Source organism: Schistocerca gregaria, chromosome X (genome assembly GCF_023897955.1).
Source record: "Schistocerca gregaria isolate iqSchGreg1 chromosome X, iqSchGreg1.2, whole genome shotgun sequence".
NCBI lineage: Eukaryota > Metazoa > Arthropoda > Insecta > Orthoptera > Acrididae > Schistocerca > Schistocerca gregaria.
Genome location: NC_064931.1, coordinates 176,910,210 through 176,926,422, shown reverse-complemented (window position 1 = coordinate 176,926,422; position 16,213 = coordinate 176,910,210). Strand labels below are relative to the sequence as shown.

The 16,213-nt window shown below is 41.8% G+C and overlaps 1 protein-coding gene and 1 non-coding gene across 8 annotated transcripts in view; one reads left to right on the top strand and one right to left on the bottom strand.

Annotated features, from left to right (window-relative positions):
- Window positions 1-16,213, top strand: part of LOC126298847 (nuclear factor 1 X-type) — a 1,745,828-nt gene that overhangs the window by 728,131 nt on the left and 1,001,484 nt on the right. The window lies entirely within an intron of this gene.
- On the bottom strand, window positions 8,462-8,536 carry Trnas-cga (transfer RNA serine (anticodon CGA)). The gene has a single exon. It is a non-coding gene; the product is annotated as a tRNA-Ser (tRNA).

Below are 16,213 nucleotides of genomic sequence, written 5' to 3'. Positions count from 1 at the left end.
CCCTTAGGAATTCACACACATTTGAACTCCGGGTATTACCTTTACATCTGTCCATTTAGTTCCGTAAAGAACGACGTGTTGAGTTCTATGTGCAACAAAGTCTTGAATAAAATCGCAGGTCTGCTCCTATATTTCGTAAGCTCGTATTTTTTTCATTAAAAAGCCTTACTGGTATCAAGGAACACGATATCAACCTGAGCGCCGTTGTCCACTGCGTTGCGGATCTCTTGGAGGAACAGAGAGAGCTGAGTTTCGCAGGTTCTCTGTTTGCGTAATCCATGTTGATTTTTGTAGAGGAGCTGCTCGTTTTCCAAGAACGTCATAATTCTTGAGCATAAAACATGTTCCAGAATTCTACAACAGATTGACGTCAACGATATAGGTCTATAATTGTGTGGAACTGTCTTACGGCCTTTCTTAAAAACGGGAATGACCTGAGCTTTTCTCCAGTCGTTAGGTACCTTTTGTTGCTCAAGCGATCTACGATGAATTACTGCTACAAGGGGAGCAAGTTCTTTTGCATAAGCTTTATAGACTCTGGTCCTGAAGCCTTTCCACTACTAAGCGATCGTAGCTGCTTTTCAATTCCGCGATAGATTATCTCAATATCTGCAATTTCGACATTCGCACGACGATTGAAAGGAGGGACAGTGTTACGATCTTCCGCGGTGAAATAACTTCGGAAGTCCGAATTCAGTATTTCGGCTTTCTCTCTGCTATCTTCCGTTTCGGTCCCGTTGTGGAAACATCTTTTCCATATTCCTCCTCATTTCCTAATTTTTTCTTTTCTTGATTTACTGCCTTGAAACTGTAACTATACTATACATCATGCGTCATACGTTGATGTCTTTACTTTACTTTCCTTGTTTCTGGAGACGTCTCAGTACATATGTCGCCGAAGAAGCGTGAAAAATTTCTGCTTAATGAATAAAGCCAAGATAAATTGTTCACTCACACTCGTTGGTTCTTTCCCTATCCCTTTTTACAACTTTCATGGGGCTATAACCACTTCTAAAACTAGCTTTTATCCCGACCTAGTTAATTATATAGCTGATTTAGACATTTACTTAGAATTCTTGCTAAATTATTGTATACCTCTGACAATGAAAACGGAACTATAGATACTTTAAATTTTCTCTGTTCCGTTTATTTTTAATCGAATTAGTTAAAGCTTTAATCTTAATATCGGATGTTGCCTTCTTACGAAGAAATTCAGTGCATTATTCTTCAAGTTTCACGTTTACCACATCAGTCTATTTATCACAATAAAGGTTCTTCGATTACAGCTCGGTATTCCGTTTCGTTGGTCCTTTATCCAGTATACCAGTATGCAATAAGGGCTGTAACACGGCCAGCTCATACGTTCGTATATGTCATAAGACCCGTACGTACATATTCAGCACGACCTGTCTCACGGTTATGTTATCACTGAGCGATATCTCCAATTATTCCTATATTTTTAGATCAACTCTCGAAAAAATTGAATTATCGTCTTAAAAATATATTATATCAACCAAAATGTACAGTCAAACAGCGTTCGGGACCTACCTGATTTTCCCCTAACATATGTCCAGTTTATCGTGTTAGTTACACCAATGTGAGAGCAACAGTTATTCACTATTTTAGTACCCTTCATTTATGTCCAACTCACATTTTGTTGGTCATGATGATATTGTCGTTTTAATTTTGGTGTAGTAAGATTCAAGTGACCCAGTAACATGGACATATGTCCCGCTGTAAAATGACTCGTTTAGTGAGGAACATATCAGCTTTGGAAAGGTGCATGTCGCCTGATATTGTTATCGACCACAGCTTCCACTGAATCCTGTATAAAAGTCGCAAGTCCACCACGACATAATTTTGATACCATTAATCCCTACTTTCTGTAATCCACGATTCAACCATGCATTTACCAACCAAGTGACATGTTTTAATATGATTTTCGACGCTTATGACGCTCTTACTACTGAAATTGTAACTGACAATGTCTGAACTACCAACGAACACCATTTATAAATCGAGAGAGATGTAGCGGAAAAACGCAGGACTCGAATTATGGAGGGCTATGATTTAAGCACCCATCCGACCTTCCAGATTTACGTTTTCCGTAATTTCTCTAAATTCTTATTGAAGAATTCCGGTATGATCTCATTGAGAAGACACAGCCGATATCTTTTCCATCCTTCCACAGTCAGAGTTTGTGTTCCTTCCTTAATGATCTCGACTTTGACGAAACGTTGGACCCTAAATATCTTCCCTTCCTTTTTTTGCCATTTTAAACGATGATGTTTAACGATACGCGTTGAAACTCTTGTGACTTCCCTTAAATTTTACTGCACCGTCACTCGAACGTTATGTTACTAGCTGCTCTGCTTTATGGAACAGATCAGCGTTCTTCATACGAATATTTCGTTGGGACAAGGTTACCCAATAGCATACGATTTCTCATTTTTTTTCTATAGTCTGACTGGTGATCGTCAAATAATAATGGTGGTAGCATATGAGTATCACATAATCCTTATAATCTATCTGATATTCCTTACCCTCAGCCTGGTCTTCACAGGTTTCATTTCTCAAACTGTCTGAATCAGCAACTTTACACATTCTTCTTGCACGATCTAACCAAACACTCTTTCTGTATCACCACCACCTGTTATGTGCATTTCATTTCTTCCTAGATGTGCTTGTTCTCAAGTTAAATGGATGATCATAATGTTTATCTATTCACTGGTGTTTCCATTGGAGAATACTTCTGGATTGTGAGACATATTTGTATGCAATACATTAATGCACTATTATATGTATGTAATCCTATCAACTTAAGAAACTGTAGTGAAGTGTGATCCGTTTCACTTCATACAATCTTTCATATGGTTGTGAGACATATTTGTATACAGTACATTAACGCACTACAATACATCTGTAATCTTATCAACTTAAGAAACTATAGTGAACTGTAATCCGTTTCACTTTGCAGAATCATTCATATTTTTTAAAATCTTAGCACCTGTAGCAGTCTTTGTCTACCTTAAATTAATGTTTGTTTTTTACATTGCCGATTGCCACTCACACTGTAACTGAAAATTGTAGCTGAAATCGAAAGGAACGTCAATGTGATAAAGATATGTAGAACAGTTTGAATTAATGTGTTTATATGTACTACGAGAATGCTTCTCGAGCGCTTGTTAACGACCTTCGCACTCGTGTACTTGAATTGTGGTGCTATTTCCACCAGTGGCATGGTTTTAAGTCAAGGATAACAATACTTTACGCGTTGGGTTACTTCATAGACTTCTTTAAACTGGCATCTTTACAAGATTTTCTTACACTCTCGGTGTTCGTAAAACCTGAATATTAACAAGGTGGCGGTGCCATGTATGATCTGCCTCTTAGCGCTACGAACAGAAACTACAGCACCATGGAGTCATAAATTGTCTCAAAAACGTGTCTGTCACTACGCGCCCTAAGTGCAATCATTTTATCACCTAGCTAAGGCTGACACTGATGTACCTTAAAAACAGATGACGAAACTGGGTATCTATAGAAAAATCGACGTTTATGACGGTTCAGTAAAGGTAGCTTATAAACGATGCGAGGCATAAACTTAATATTTTGGCATACATTGTAAAGTGTGATTCCGTGATGATGTTGCAGACTTTCAGGTATGATGGAGCAGGGTAAATGTATCAATTTGAGTTAAGGGACCCTAGTACGGAAACAAGCGTGTGGAAAGTTATAAGCGAAAATCGTTCTGATGCCTCTGACAGTTAATTTCCTCTACTGCAAGCTCTTTGCTTTCCATGTTTTGGGAGGAGGTAGTATGGACCAAAACATGAACAAATGTTCCGTAAACATGGGCTATAAAATACGTGTCTTAAGAGCCTTTGTTTATCTTTTCTTCTGTAAAACACATCTCTCCTATCGCACATGTGCTCATAGCCCTTAAGGTATGCATTTTAGAGCCCATAGTTACTATTTTTTTGTTCCATACTACCTCCTCCCAAAACATGAAAAGCAAAGAGCTTGCAGTAAAAGAGGTCCACTGTGAGAGGTATCAGAACGATTTTCAGTTATAACTTTGGACTCGGTCGTTTTCTAACCAGCGTGACAAAAAATAAAAACACCTACAGCCGTCATTATGATTATATTTTATTTTGTCGCTACCAAATGGTATTTGAATGGTTCTCGTGTCAATTGGCAGTCGATGGTTGGAGTGCTGACACATTATCTGCGTATCGAGCTATGCTGGCAACTGAAGGGTTATGCATGGAGATTATATCAACCTGTACCGCATCCAAAACAGACTGAATATGATGCAATGAAGCGTTGAAACTGGTAGCGACAAAATAAAATATAATCATTAGGACGGCTGTAGGTATTTTTTGTCACGATAGTAAACGGCTGTCGTCCTAGAGACCTCCTGATAAAAGAATGGACATACAAAAGCTTTTCTAACCAGGGTCCTTTACCTCAAATTGATGCATTTATCCTTCTCCATCACCACTGAAAGTTTGTAACATCTTCACGGAATCACCCTATATATCAAGTTTTCATAGAATAAAATATTCTGTAATCCACCTACGTACGTTTAAAGGCCATCTAATAATTCAATACTAGAATTAATGATTGAACATCACTGATAACTGCATCGTGTTTCAGAGTGTTAGATATGTTTCAACGCATTACGTAACGTATGGTCGCATGATTTAGCTGGACTAGCAAATATATATAAAAAATAACATTGTTTGATCTTTCGTGAAATGAACTGGGATTCAGGTACCTTTCTGGGACGTCCAGATATTGCTGAAGCGCACCATTTTTTTACACCTTAGTTTACAGTAATTCACTACCGTATTTTATTCCAGAAAAAGGTAGTACTAATTGGGTATTTAATCACAGAATTTAACGTTAAATTTCACTGTGGTTTTCTGGGACTCGATAGCTGGAGTTATAATGTGATTCAGAATAATTTTTTACGCTTAATTATGTAACTTTGTTCAACGCGATCAGGCCTAGATTAAGGTAAGTCGTCATATCGTCAGTACTGTAGACGAAGCAGTGCCGAAAAATATAACCCACTGCAACGTGGGGCTTCTCTAGTGAGTAGAGTGTTAAGTGCAGATGGCGGAAGATACAGTTACACTGAAGTCACAAATTAAGAATATCCAATGTTATTGCATTTCATCCTCATACCGGATCAGCCACTTTTCCCGTGTTTTCCATGTAAGTCCAGCCTGCTCAAAACTTGCTGGAAGCAACCTCCAGACTCACACCAAGGACTTGCTCGGCTGCTGCAGGGTTTCCTTCTCAGAGTGGTCCGCTCACACCCAACAAATCTGAAAGCAGCGAACAACACAGAACGACATGCGACGTATAAGCAAACACAAATTTGCTCATATCACAGCGCACCTATTGTTACTAGCTCAGTCGATTCCTGACGAAACGGAAACTTTTATCTGCGCTACTTTCATGCCAAGACAGCAGCAGCGTCTGCGCACGTATAAAAATCGTTTAACGGTATGCAGATATCTCGAGACATAATCCCGCGATGTCGACTTTTCCTATTGGTTGAAGGCATGCAGATAAGTTGAAAGGGTCTTGTACACCTAATAAGATAACTATACTTGGCATTTCTCTACACTTCCTAATGGGAGTGCTAGCAGATTTTCTGAAGGTGAAAAGTTCTCGGCATGACACAGACACGGTGATGATATAAACGAAAACTATGCTATTTTTGGGTACCGAAACGTGTCATTGTATTGGTTTACACATTCCTGAGCACCCGGAGTTGCCCAGGTAAGTATGCAATATATTCCTGTCTTTCATTAGTTCACTTCCTCCTTCCCCCTCTCTCAGGCCATCTCTATATATCTCCTCCATCATCTCTCTCCGTCCTCCTCTTCCCCCCTCTCCTTGTTGATTTCCTCCTCTCTCCTTTCTCTGTCTATTACCGCACCCCCTCTCACTGTCCACTTCCATCTGCATTCTATCTGTTCCCATCCTATCCTTCCCCCTCGCTCTCTGTCCATCTCCCTCTTCCCCCTTTTCTCTGCATGTTATCACCCTCACCCAAATAGGAGGCTGCTGGTTGTCAACCCACAGTACTTCTTCCCAGATCGTAACTAATTTGGTTGAAACTGTTAGAGGGGTTTAGGATGAACTTTTAGATGTGGCTTCGCCCACGTACACACATATGAAATATATTTCACATGCAGGGTGATTATAATCAAAGTTAAACTTTCAAAACCGCTGTAGAAATAACATCACTGGTCTGAATGACGTCAAATTGCAACGGAAGGAGCCGCCCGGTGTGGCCGTGCGGTTCCAGGCGCTTCAGTCTGGAACCGAGTGACCGCTACGGTCGCAGGTTAGACTCCTGCCTCGGGCATGGATGTGTGTGATGTCCTTAGGTTAGTTGGGTTTAAGTAGTTCTAAGTTCTAGGGGACTGATGATCGCAGATGTTAAGTCCCATAGTGCTCAGGGCTATTTGAACCATTTTTTTTTGCAACGGAAGGGGAAAAACGTATGGCAGAAGAAAAATAAATAGTTACAAAATGTAGCAATAGATGGCGCTGTAAGCATCATAATTTAATAGTGGTCGCCTGCAAATGACACATGAGTCGTACAACAATGCCTAAGGTGTACGTTTGACGTTAAACAAACTGTACTACTCAGTGTGCAGGGGTATACAGATGTGATACTGTTAGTTACGTAAGCCCATCCGCCACGGCAACGTCATATCACATCGGATGGAAAAAATCGGTTTTTAATTGTCCTGAGGCCAAAAACTGCATAAAAAGCAACAATCAAAATCAAATCGGATTATTAATTTCCGTGTGACAGGCGCAAAACATCTTCAATATGCAGTTCACCGTTTTCTGCAACAAGTTGAAATCGAGAAAGAGCATGTTCCACAACTGATCTAAGTGTTTCCGGAGTCACGTTCAGAACGTGTTGAGCAGTGCGTGCCTTCAATGCAGCTTAGTTTGCAATCGGAACACTGAACGCAACATCTTTCAGATAGCTCCACAGCCACAAGTCACACGGATTCCCAAGATAAGGTGATCGCGAGGGCCAGGCTGTAGTCAAATGGCTGCTGATGATTCTAGCATTTCCGAAATAGCGCTTGAGCAGCTGCGTCGCTGGAGGTACACCGTCTTGCATAAAAATGATTCCATCCACACAGCCACGCTGTTGGAGAGCTGGAATGACATGGTCGCGCAAAAGACACACATAGCGCTTACCAGTGACGGTATAGGTAACAAGACCGGATGAAGTGGTACTGGCTGACTTCCGTTGCCCATCTTCGACAATTCTGTGTATTGACATATCCTGTCAGATGCAAGTGGGCTTTGTCTGTCCACAAAATCTTCAACGGCCAATCATTGTCCACTCCCATGCGAGCAAGAAAATCTAAAGCAAAGGTTTCATTTGCTGGCAGGTCGACAGGAAGCACCTCCTGCAGATAGGATAATTTGAATGGATAGCAAAGAAGAATTTTTCGTAGGATTTTGCCCGCCATGCTCACGGGTATGTCCAATGTTGGGGCAGTTCTCCGTGCACTACATGTTTGCACACCACCACTCGTCTCCTCCTGCATTGCTGTGGCCACTGCTTCCACTGCTGACGTCGAATCAATTCGTTTCCTCCCTCTATCAGGTTGCACACAAAAAGAACCCGTCTTTTCGAATTTCCGAATCATTTTCTCCAGACCCACGGCAGCCATCAGACCAGCGCCTTTTTCAAACCCTTCAGTGTCTGGAACTTCTGCAGACCGACGCGTGCACAGTCATCATTCTTCTAATACAGCTTTACAAGCAGAGGGCGATCCTGCATTGAGATAATAATGGCGAACGTCGCAGACGCGGAAGGAGGAATAGCCGTGTACTCGGTGTGTTTATACCAACTACAAGCCGGCCGCGGTGGCCGTGCGGTTCTGGCGCTGCCGTCGGGATCCGCGGGGCTGCTACGGTCGCAGTTTCGAATCCTGCCTCGGGCATGGGTGTGTGCGATGTCCTTAGGTTAGTTAGGCTTAAGTAGTTCTAAGTTCTAGGGGACTTATGACCTAAGATGTTGAGTCCCATAGTGCTCAGAGCCATTTGAACCATTTTTGTACTAACTACAATGGGTCGTGGGCATGACAGGTGTTGTCATTTACATATTGTAACACATGCAGAGCCATCTACTGCCGCGCCGGGTTAGCCGAGCGGTATTAGACGCTGCAGTCATGGACTGTGCGGCTGGTCCCTCGGGCATGGGTGTGGGTGTGTGTGTCTATCTTTAGGATAATTTAGGTTAAGCAGTGTGTAAGCTTAGGGACTGATGACCTTAGCAGATAAGTCCCGTAAGATTTAACAAAAAAAGAGCCACCTATTGATCCATTTTCACACTCCAGAATGAGATTTTCACTCTGCAGCGGAGTGTGCGCCGATATGAAACTTCCTGGCAGATTAAAACTGTGTGCCCGACCGAGACTCGAACTCGGGACCTTTGCCTTTCGCGGGCAATTGCTCTACCAACTGAGCTACCGAAGCACGACTGACGCCCGCTACTCATAGCTGTACTTCTGTTAGTATCCGTCTCCTACCTTCCAAACTTTACAGAAGCTCTTCCGCGAAATATGCAGAACTAGCACTCCTGAAAGAAAGGATACTGTGGAGACATGGCTTAGCCACAGCCTGGGGGATGTTTCCAGAATGAGATTTTCACTCTGCAGCGGAGTGTGCGCTGATATGAAACTTCCTGGCAGATTAAAAATTCTGGAAACATCCCCCAGGCTGTGGCTAAGCCATATCTCCACAGTATCCTTTCTTTCAGGAGTGCTAGTTCTGCATGTTTCGCAGAAGAGCTTCTGTAAAGTTTGGAAGGCAGGACACGGATACTGGCAGAAGTAAAGCTGTGAGTACCGGCTGTGTGTCGTGCTTCGGTAGCTGAGTTGGTAGAGCACTTGCCCGCGAAAGGCAAAGGTCCCGAGTTCGAGTCTCGGTCGGGCACACAGTTTTAATATGCCAGGAAGTTTCATTTTCACACTATTTTTTTGTTCTGCCATACGATATCCCCCTTCTCCGATAATATTCCGTTGCAATTTGACGTCATTCTGACCAGTGACGTTATTTCTACAGCGTTTGTAAAGTTTAACTATAATCACCCTGCATGTTTAACATATTTCTCAAGTGTCTGTATGCATATTTCACCTGTATCCCTAGCGAATTTCGCCCAGAAGTTTCATTTTCACGCAGCTTCATGTTTTAACGTCATATATCATGAACTATGTGTCATACAACGATATGTTTTTGTAGATACATCCAGTGGCATATATGGATACTGTCTGCGAATCGTCTCGGCAATAGAGCTAGTATGAAAGAAGTAATAAATTTAAACGTCATGCATGACGAGGCATTTTTCCACGCATTTCAGTGGTTATGACGTCATATCTCCCGAACTATGTGTCCTACAATGCCCTGGTTCTGTTAGTGCATTCAGTTGTATGTGTGAAGACTATGTGCAAAGTGTGTCGCAAATTCAGTTATTAGTAGAACAGTAACAAATTAAAACGTCTTGTTTGATACGGTAGTTTTACTGCCTGAACAGCGAAAATGCAGTAAGTCATAAACTTTCTTCCTTTCATAATATTGTGGGTTTGTCAGCGAGAGAAATTTTCGCGAAGGTTTTAAATTATGTGTCAAGTTTTTTACAAGTCACTCAGTTCTCTCATTCTCAAATACTGGATGACTAAAGTAAGGGTATTCGTGCGTCATGGGCTGCATTGCTTTTTCATCCCCCCATCCGTTTGATAGATAGGTGGTTCTTACAGCCCCAACAATTCTTTCCAAACAGTTAGTAATAAGTGCACAAAGTTTGTTTTAAGTCGGTCCAGTAGTTTAGGAGAATATGTGGAACATACTTCTATAAATATATCTGTAGATCTATTTTCACAATATGTATGCATTAAAATAAACAGTCGACTTCAGGATTTTTTAAAATTTCAATTTGTTAAAATGCAGGAGGGAGGTTGCTACCGTCGGCGTCAATTGGTGCACGTTGGTGCACTTTAGTCGTAGTAACGTCTACATGATGATTGGTAACGGCTCTATTACACTTTTAGGGATTCTATCGAATTACCTAGGTGTCTGTAGAAAACCACTTATTCAGGATAACAGGAAAGTATTGCCTGTCGTGAAGTGCTCAGCCTAATCATAATCCTCGTTAGATAACACATGTAACTGAAGATCGAAAACATAAAACATTATACGTGCCACTTTTTTACAAATCTCCTTTTCACTGCTATTGTGTTCACAATACTCTGTCGCATGTCTCAAGACTTGTTCCAAGTGTCAAATCATGGAAAAAAATGTTTAAAACATTCATTACTAAATAGCGCATTGTCTGTGTGCTAAGTAGTGCTTCCGTCTGGAGTTCCAAGTGTCATGCGTCATCTCTTACATTTAATGGATGCACACTGTGTGTTCAAAAATGGTTCAAATGGCTCTGAGCACTATGGGACTTAACTGCTGAGGTCATCAGTCCCATAGAACTTAGAACTACTTAAAGCTAACTGACCTAAGGACATCACACACATCCATGCCCGAGGCAGGATTCAAACCTGCGACCGTAGCGGTCTCGCGGTTCCAGGCTGTAGCGCCTAGAACCGCTCGGCCACCCCGGCCGGACGCACTTTGTGTGGTAAGCAAAATGCAATAAGTTTTTATTGATATCTATAAAATATCTTTGTAATTGAATGAGATAATTTGGGTATCAGAAATAGTAAAAAAAATTGGAGAATTGAACAGCAACACATCGGCGGTCTGAAAAATGATACGAAAATCCATTTCTTCTTCCACACCAAAGGATGTTCTGAAGTAAACTTTGCAACATCTAAAACCTAAAATGAAGTTTTGTAAGAAACAGAACTCAGTACTGAAATATCTTTTTCTTCAATTTAATGTAGTTATTCTTGTGTAAAGAAATTAAAAACTATGAGAAATGCTTATTGCTGACTACAGTCCTACTACGTAAAACATTAGTGCTGTATTTCTGTACTTATTTTGTAACAAATAAGCCGTACTACCTTAGTATTATTGGCAATTTGAAAAAAACTTGTATTTTCTAATGTGTTTCATTATGTTTTGCAGTGATGAGATGAACGGCATTAATCTGTGGCATCAGAATGCCTTCTTAATATTTTGTGCAAGTAATTTATGCACAAAAAGAGACAAATTGTTTTTTTTTTATTTTCGTGATAAATGTGTGATTTGGCACCAAGAACGTTTGATATTTCCTCTCTTCAATCGTATTTTGTTTATATGGGCCGGCGCGATAACGAGTCAAAAGATTTATAAAATATTAGAAACGTTGATCCAAATGGTTGCGTCCTTAAATGATTGTTACACTACCATGTGGGAAGGGCGCGAATGATGTGTCGTAAGACAGATTCTTTCTGAATCAGTGCTGGTGTCCATGAAGAAGGCCATTTTTAGCAAGAAACTCGTTCTGTTTGAAAATAATATCTATTAGAACTCTCCTTGCTGGAGGACAGTAGTTCTGTCGGTCAGCTCTGCTACTTTTCTTGTAGATAAATTTGAATAGCGCTCTGTACCAAATCGCCGTCAACAGTTTTTCGCTCACAGCGTTTTTATGAAGTATGGTCATGAAAAGAGCTATTTTACTTGTAAACAAAATGCAGCACTTGACTCTGGGACTCCGTCTGGCCATGTTCAAATGGTTCAAATGGCTCTGAGCACTGTGGGACTCAACTTCTGAGATCATCAGTCAACTAGAACTTAGAACTACTTAAACCTAACTAACCTAAGGACATCACACACATCCATGCCCAAGGGAGGATTCGAACCTGCGACCGTAGCCTAGGCGCGCAGTCCGGAACCGCGCGACTGCTACGGTCGCAGGTTCGGATCCTGCCTCCGGCATGGATGTGTGTGATGTCCTTAGGTTAGTTAGGTTTAAGTAGTTGTAAGTTCCAGGGGACTGATGACCTCAGCATTTGAACCATTTCTGGTCCTACTAGTGCCACTCTTATGCACCTGGCGCAAAATCTGAACAGATATTATCTTTCAGATGTTGAAACAAACCTACCATCTTTCGTTTATGTTGCTCAGCTCCTTCTTGGTGTTGGGAATTATCCGAATTTCGGGTATGAAACAGTGTAGTTTTTGAACTCTACTAGTGCTTCTGTGATGAAAATATGAAGTGAGAGAGCAAATGGTCCCATAATGGCCAGCCATAGTGCGAACTGCGGACCGCCACGAGCCACTGACGTCACAGTCGCCTTTGACTACGATAGCGCGTGAAGGCCAAACAGCATGCCACAATGAAACAACGATCAGGATAACCCGCTAACCTTCAGTAACTACTATGGAAATATGCTGTTGCAGGACCTCCCCTGTATACCTAAGAATCTAGATAACACGCTAAAGGCTGTCAGTGACACAAAGATTAGTGTTTATAGACTTCTCGATGACAAAGCCACACAAAAGACAAAATTAAGTGTCTCCAAATTTGTCTTTAAAAATATGGCTCTGAGCACTATGGGACTTAACATCTGTGGTCATCAGTCCCCTAGAACTTAGAACTACTTAAACCTAACTAACCTAAGGACATCACACACATCCATGCCCGAGGCAGGATTCGAACCTGCGACCGTAGCGCCTAGAACCGCTCGGCCACTTAGGCCGGCTAGTAGCAACTGTCGGGGGGTACAGATCAGGTTCGCTTTTAAATACGAGCTGTAACGGTTACAAGCGTTAGTTACCTCTGATACCGGAAGTGATGAGATGATGCTAGTCAAGAATTATCAACACCTCACTGAGTCTGACGAGGTTTTGTAAAAGGGCTACAAGAAGTTGGATGTACTTTCTGCGATATTGTATAAAGACTTGGCAGGAACGCAGCCACTGTACATGATAGCTGCAAGCAGTGGCCACGAGAATGTACGGTCGCATGTAGTCCGGCCTCCGGACGGCTACGTACACCACCGACAGGGAAGACCACCGTGTACTTTCCTATACAGGGTGTTACAAAAAGGCATGTCCAAACTTTCAGGAAACATTCCTCACACACAAAGAAAGAAAATATGTTATGTGGACACGTGTCCGGGAACGCTTACTTTCCATGTTAGAGCTAATTTTATTACTTCTCTTCAAATCTCATTAATCATGGAATGGAAACACACAGGAACAGAACGTACCAGCGTGATTTCATACACTTTGTAACAGGAAATGTCCAAAATGTCCTCCGTTAGCGAGGATACATGCATCTACCCTGCGTCGCATGGGATCCCTGATGCGCTGATGGAGCCCTGGAGAATGGTGTATTGTATCACAGCCGTCCACAATACGAGCACCAAGAGTCTCTACATTTGGTACCGGGGTTGCGTAGACAAGAGCTTTCAAATGCCCTCAAAAATGAAAGTCAAGAGGGTTGAGGTCAGGAGAACCAGTTGTTTCCGTACAATGTACAGCGTGTGCAGGCACTATCAGCAGCTAATTGGCCTCCACGGGTACACTTCTGCGAATGGTTCATCCAACAATGTGTCAATTCTCATTTCAGTGCATGTGTTCTCTTTACGGGTGAGGCTTCATTCCAATGTTATAAAATTGTAAATTTTCATAATCAGCATGTGTGGGCTGACGAGAATCCGCACGCAATTGTGCAATAACGTCATCAACACAATTTTATGTGAACGTTTGGGCAGGCATTGTTGGTGATGTCTTGATTGGGCCACATTATCTTCCACCTACGCTTAGTGGAGCACGTTATCATGATTTCATACGGGATACTCTACCTGTACTGCTATAACATGTGCCTTTACAAGTACGACACAACATGTGGTTCATGCACGATGGAGCTCCTGCACATTTCAGTCGAAGCGTTCGTACGCTTCTCAACAACAGATTCGGTGACCGATGAATTGATAGAGGCGGACCAATTCCATGGCCTCCACGCTCTCCTGACCTCTACCCTCTTGACTTTCATTTATGGGGGCATTTGAAAGCTCTTGTCTACGCAACCCGGTACCAAATTTAGAAACTCTTGGTACTCGTATTGTGGACAGCTATGATACAATACGCCATTCTCCAGGGTTGCATCAGCGCATCAGGGATTCCATGCGACGGAGGGTGGATACATGTATCCTCACTAACGGAAGAATATTTCCTGTAACAAAGTGTTTGAAGTCACATTGGTAAGTTCTGTTGCTGTGTGTTTCCATTCCATGATTAGTGTGATTTGAAGAGAAGTAATAAAATGAGCTCTAACATGGAAAGTAATCGTTTCCGGACACATGTCCCCATAACACATTTTCTTTCTTTGTGTGTGAGGAATGTTTCCTGAAAGTTTGGCCATACCATTTCCTAACACCCTGTATATTTTAAATTAAAGTCCTCGCACCGTATTTTTTTGTCTGTCTGTGAAAATTACTTTCAAGAAATACTGTAGCAATTTTAACACCGTTTTCAGTAATAGATACAGGTTTGTGTATATAATTTATCACCGTTACGCCAGCCTAGTCGCCGGCCGTAGATTTTTTGTGTTCCCTGTGCGAAGTCGGAGCGAGTAGCTAGTCTACGACACGATCCAGTCACACTAAGGTTACCACGGCCTATGTTCGATGTAAAAGTACAATAATAATTCACAGACGGCAAGTGGCAGCATTAACAGTGGAGTGTGAGGGGAACGTGGAAACAGTGCAGTCATTCTCGTGATGTGTCTAACAACACTACCACAACAAAGGTCAAAAATTAATTATGATTGTAGTGTTGCTCACGCTGCTAAATATTGCATTTTCGGGCAACATCAAAGTTATATTATGTGGCAGGTGTCATTAGAGCATTTAATAAACTCATTTCATGAAATAATGGATAAACTAGGCACTCATCTTTTCGTGTTTCCCGCGCTGGTCTCGTTGTGAACTCATGGCTCAATCGTAGAAAATCTAGGTAGTGATGATTCCAAGCTCGGGTGGAAAGAGGCCTAGGTGTTATTCTGAAATATTCAAAAGTTTTATAGACGTGTTTCATAAACCATTCTTGAAGACTAAAATTTTGCAAGTTAAGACAATGGTGATGTAAAAACAGTAATCAGCACTCCGAATTTAAGTTACACTTCTTTTTTATTACTTTTGTTGCAACATCACTTCACAACATAAAACATACTTGAAAATATCTTCCTCACTGTTAAGGTCACATTTCATAAACTGACTACAATTTGCGTCTTTCGCCGGCCGCGGTGGTCTAGCGGTTAAGGCGCTCAGTCCGGAACCGCGCGACTGCTGCGGTCGCAGGTTCGAATCCTGCCTCGGGCATGGATGTGTGTGATGTCCTAAGGTTAGTTAGGTTTAAGTAGATGTAAGTTCTAGGTGACTGATGACCACAGCAGTTAAGTCACATTGTGCTCAGAGCCATTTGAACCATTTTTTGCGTCTTTCCAACATGACGCCCAAGACTTGACTCTCTAATACCCGCTTACGTGCCCAAAAATCAGAGTTACAAGTACGTTAAAGATCATAGTGACAAAAGAAAGAATACACATAAGAAAAATATCATTGCAATATAAACATATCGATGTATCAAAGTACCTCTACATTAATGAAATCAAATCTGAATGTTGTCACAGAAATATGTTAACTATTTTACAGAAACACAGTAGAATATTGCAGGTATCGAGAGGTTGAGATGAGGTGCCGTAATGGTTACGTAATTCAAGTACCATTACATGTGGAAACGGAGCTATTTATTTGACTTCCAAAAGAGCATGATCATTGAATTTCGGGACAAGGGTGGAATCATTTCCGACACGGCTAAGTTTCCAAACTGTTCGGGTGCGCCATGGTTAAAGTATACCGTGCGTGGCAAAATGGCGCTATCCAAAGCAACTGCAGTGCACCACGGGCAGTAGTTGAGAGGTGTGAGCAGCGACTGCGGAGATGTATATGGGCAAACAGACGTGCAACTGATGAGCAACTGTCCACCCAGATTAATCAAGGGGCTACCAGAAGTGTCTTTTCAACGACCGCCCGGCGAATGCTGCTTCATATTGGTAGCAGGTGGTTGCACCCACACTAACTGCCGTTCATCGGCGATGAAAGCTGGAATTTTCAGATCAGTACCTCGATTCGACGTCCGCTGAGTGGCGACAGATGGCCTTTTCAGATGAATCATATTTTATGCTCCATTAGACAGATGTCCGTTGGCGTGTACG